Raw genomic sequence first — 5112 nt, forward strand, 5'->3', positions numbered from 1 at the left:
ATGGACTTTTGTATTTGGCATAATGGCAGTCCCTGGGGACTAGGCCACCATCAGTGTAGATTACTGCCTTTGTACACATATCAGAAAGAGGTGGCCCTCCAGGTGTACTGTGCAGGCACACAGGTGAGTGAAGGCAGGCAGGCAAACACCTCTGGCAGATGCAGCAGGAGCGAGGAGCACATGCTGAATTTCAGCTCCCTCTTCCTGGCTTGTGCACCCCAGGCACCCTTGTGCAGTGTCCAACCTACACATCTGTACTCCTCATTTTCCATTCTACCCTGGCTTCAAAGCCCATTTAAACACTGATGATTCTCTGTGTATGATTCTCCAGGCAGACTTTTCCCCTGAATCAGACCCAGATAGCCAAATGCTGACCTGAAGGCTCCAGTGGGATGTCTGAAAGTCGGCTCAGACATAGCTATGTGGGTGACCTTGATGAGCGGTGTCACTGGAGTATGTGTGGGTGGAGGTGAGAGTTGAACTGAATGAAGCATGTTCAAGAGAGAATGGGAGAAGAATTGGAGACAGTGAGAATGGACAACTTTTTCAAGGAGATTTGCTGTAATGGGGAAAAAGAAATGGGACAGTAGCTGGAGGGGCAGTGGGTCAAAAGGAATTAGTGAAGTGAGGATAGGTGAAGGGGAAGGCTTTCCATGCAGGGAACCAGCATAAGCAAAGGTGAGAAATGTCTGGGGGTGTATGAGGGGGGGAAACGTCAGGAGAGGACACTGGGTTCATGGGCAGGTGCCTGTATCCCAGGAGTGCTAGGGGCACGAGCAGGTTGGAGTGGGCCTGGGCACACAGCAGGTGTTCAGTGAGCCCTGTGGGATTGGTCTCAGGAATCCCTACCCAGGCTGTCCTCCCAAGGCCTCAGTCTCCCAGCCAGGAGATGGGAATTAAATGTTTTACAGGCTGGCTGAGCCAAGCCTTCTCTAGGCCTGGATTGGGCAGATCCCAGATTCTGGCCTCTTCTCACCCTGGATGCCTCCACCTTTCTCAGGCTGAGAAAAAGCAGCAGGGCCAGCCTGGGCCTGGGGAAGATGGAGGGCAGGTAGAGTCTGTGATGGAGGCTGTGGTTGGCCTTGTGGGCCAGGAGCTCAGCCCCCTGCCCCAGGAGTGCTGACCACCCATAATGCATCTGGGCCCTCCCATCCCATGTCTCTGCTCTCCCTGGAGGCTAGCCGGGGACCAGGCAGGAAGCTATGGAGACCCCTCAGTGTGGGGAGGTCTTTGGTCCAGCCTCCAGCACCTGCCTTCCTGAGACCCACTGTGTGGAGGCAGGGCAGTGGGGAAAGGGTAGAAACGGGAAATGACTTGGAAGGGCTAGGAGAAGTGGTGATTCTGCCTGCCTCCCTGGAGGGATGCTGGGGGAGTATAAGGAATTGTAGCTTCTGGGTGGGGGAACCCTGCTCCTGTTCTCTTTCAAGAGGTAAACATAGCTATGAAAAATAAATAAAATAGTCCTCCCTCTGGTGGCATAGTGCCTAAGGCATTTGACGGCTAACCTGAAGGCTGGAGGTTCAAACCCACCAGCCACTCCTTGGAAGGAAGGTTGGGCAATCTACTTCCGTAGAGATATGCCTCAGAAGCCCAAGGAAGCGTCACTATGAGTTGGAAACAACTCGATGGCAGTGAGTTTGGCTTTTCATTTTCCTGTGCAGAGGTGTATCTATTGAAAACAGCCCCTATGGCAATTAGTTTTAAATTGCTGAATGATCTCTGTTAGCTGGGGATGGAAACTGGTGGAGAAGAGAATCTGATCACTGGTGCCCCACTTCAAGTGGTACCCAGGGCGCGTGCCATACCTACCATATCCTTGACACTCCTCTGCTCTACGACACCCAAAGCTCTCTCACACACAGAGCCCACCTAGGGCTTTGTGACAGCCCTCTGAGCTAGTTCTACTTGACACATGGGAAAGTGAGGCTCAGGGAGGGCATAACTAACCAGGAATGGGCAGAGGTAGAATGTGAACTCAGGTCTCCTGGATCCTGGCCAGATCATGCCCACTGCAACTGGCTTTTAGAACTTTGAAGGAAGAGAGTAGGCAGACTAGGTACTGTGCACCAGCCCTAGAGTAAGTGCAGAGATACATGTATTGACCTTTCTCCTTCTACTTCCCTTTTTTCCTTCCGTTTTTACTTATTAAGCCTTTGTATGTGTTAGGTAGGGAGTCCTGGTGGTAGAGTGGTTAAGCACTTGGCTGCTAACAGAAACATTAGCTGTTCAAATCTACCAGCCACTCCGAAGGAGAAAGATGTGGTAGTCTGCTTCCATAAAGATTTACAGCCTTGGAAACCCTGCTGGGCAGTTCTACTCTGTCTTATAGGGCAGAAATTTATCAGAATTGACTCAATGGCAGTTTATGTATTTATTAGGTGCTGAGGATACATTGTGAACAAGGCCCAGCCTTTAGGGGGCTCTCAGTCCGTGGTGGTACAGAGTTTATGTAATGAGTGAGTCACTCATTGCAATTGGTATAGTACTAATACCTCACAGGGGCAATCACCCGACGAGTGCGTCTATGTGCCAGGTCTTGTGTAGATGGGCACTGAGCAGTCAGCAATCTTCATCCCCACGTCCCATGAGAGAGAGGCTGTTTTGTACAAACTGGGCAGATGAGTGAGTGGAAGCTCAGAAAGGTGATCAGCTGTGACTTAGGGTCATGGATCCCAAGGATGCACAGTAAGAAGGCAAAGCCCCTCACAGCCATACCAGTTGTTGCCCACTCCTACCTATGTGTAACAGAGGGTAGAGGGTGGAGAACACAGAAGCCACGCCCTCTTGGTGTCTGTCAGCCTTCAAGAAGATCCTGGGCACCTGCATATAGAGTGGCCTCCTTGCTTCTGAGCTCTGTGCAGAAGTCCTAAGGTTTGATGGTGAGTGAGAGGGTGTGGCCTGGGTGCCCTCTCAACAGCCTAGCAGTGTCTACAGGTTTGGCCTTCCTGGGACCTTGAGCAACTGAGTTATGCTCTTGGAGTTTCAAGTTTCTCATCTGTAAAATGGGGATAGAGTGCTTACTTGGTAAGATGGTTCTGATGGTTAGAATGACATATGGAAAGTACTTAGTGTGAAGTTAGGCACATGGTCCATGCACAGTTAAAGCAGAGGTGTCACCATGGTTGATGAAACCTCAGTTCCACCCGTATCCTTGAAGGGAAAGGAGACTAATCATGGTTCCGCTCCTCTAATTACTGCCCCCTCTCCCCCTGTGCAGCTCAGATACTCCTCATAGGTCAGCAAATCCTCTCTCTTCCCTTACCCTCTGTTCCCTAAGCAGAGAGCCTTCAACTGCCTGTGTGTGTGTGTGTGTGTGTAGGTGGGTGGGTAGGGGAGTGGAAAGAAAGTCAGGAAAGGGTTCATGAAGGAAGGCATACTTGAACAGGGATTTGAGGGCTGTGTAGGAGTTCCTTGAGCACCGAAAGATCAAGGCCTGGCCAGGCAGAAGGTGGAATATCTGCAACGGCCCAGAGTTGGGAAGATGTGGTAGGTAGCCCTTAGGGTGGAAAGTGGCCTCCTGTGGCAGGGCCTGACTCTAACCTATTCTCTCTTCCCTCCTCCCCCTAGCTCAGGGTAACCCAGTTCCTTCCTAGAACCCTAGGAGTGAGAGTCTTTTATCACCTTGATGAGAGGTGGGATCTTGCTCTGGTGCCAACCTTCTTTGGAGCTAGGGCCCTGGACTAGGGGTATGGGGGAGGACTTCAGGGCTCTGAGTAGATTGTGGGAGAGACTGTGGAGTAGGCCTCTTGGGTGGTTTCCACTGTTCTGAGTCCCCTACATCCCTCTGCCTAGGGTGGCCTTCTCATCTGGCACTGGGCTTGACCTCAGTGGGACCCACTCCTCACCACCTCCCTCCCTTTGGGGTCTTTCTCCTTTGTCCCTTTCCTCTCTCTTCTGCTCCTTGCCATCTCTCTCCCCCTTTCCATCTATGTCCAGAGCCTCCCTTCTCAGCCCATGCTCCAGATCTGTCATTTTCTCTGCTTTGGTAGTCTCAAGGGCTCCATGGCCTTGTCTGCACCTCGCCCCTTCCCCTCCTCCTGGTTGCTCCCCTGTCCCAGTCTCTCCAGAGCAGGGGTGGGGAGTGAGGGGTGGAAGGTACAGAGTCAGACCAGAGAACAGACTGTGGGCGGAGGGCAAGGACCTGGCCCCTCTGTTTCCCACTTCACCTCGAGGAGAGCTGAGCGGGTCCTAGTGGCTGTAGAGTCGGGGAGTCCTGCCGAGGGGGAGGTGGTTCGGCCTGGCGCGCGGTTCGAGGACTGCCTGGCCGGGCTGGCGGGCTAGGAGGGGGGCGGAACCTCGTGGCGCTCCCCTCCCCCACTTTCTTAAAGGGCCCGGCGAGGGGCGGAGAGGGACGGGGTAGACTGCGCCTTCCCCGGCGGGGTCAGTACACACAGTTGAGCTCCGGGTGTAGAGGCGCTGCGGGCGGACGCTGTCTCCACCCCGCTCCTCTCTCGCCGCCCGCCCGTCCGCAGTCCTCCCCCTCCGCCCTTCCCGCTCCTCCCTCCCTCCTTCTCTCCTTCCTTTTCTCTCTCCTGCTGTCCGTTCCCCCATCTCTGCTCAGCTCCACAGCCGCGGCTCCGACACCTGAAGGGACCGAGGCGGGCGCGGGAGCCCCGACAGGCAGCGGCAGCGCGGGACAGTCAGCCCAGGGGCGGCCTCCGCATGGCCCCGCCGTGAGAGGCTGGACCTAGCGACTGGAACCTGAAGCGGTGAGTGGCGGCTGCGGGCCACCTTGTCCCCGGGGCTCGCGGGCTCCGGGACCCGCCCCTCCCAGAGCCGGGCTGGGGGCCGAGGGTGTGCAGGGCTAGGGGCACGCGCTGGGTGGCGGGCGCCGCCCTCCGCCCTCGGAGCCCGCCCGGGTCTGCTAACAAAGCTACATTTCGAGATCAATTTCGTGGCGGCTTGGAGCATCCGAAGGATACGGTTGTCATGGAGATGGGGCAGAGAGAGGAAGCCCGAGGATGGCCAGGTCTGGGCCAGGGAGTGGGGACACCTCTAGAGCCCCAGTCCGGCCTGCAAGGAGGGTCAGGGACAGCCGGTCCAATCGTCCCAGAGGCTTTGCTTCCTGGTTCCCTCTTTTGTATAATCCGAGAGTGTATCTGTGCATTGCCA

The sequence above is a fragment of the Orycteropus afer genome, unplaced genomic scaffold (genome assembly GCF_000298275.1).
Source record: "Orycteropus afer afer isolate SDZICR_OR568_19922 unplaced genomic scaffold, OryAfe1.0 scaffold00056, whole genome shotgun sequence".
Classification (NCBI taxonomy): Eukaryota; Metazoa; Chordata; class Mammalia; order Tubulidentata; family Orycteropodidae; genus Orycteropus; species Orycteropus afer.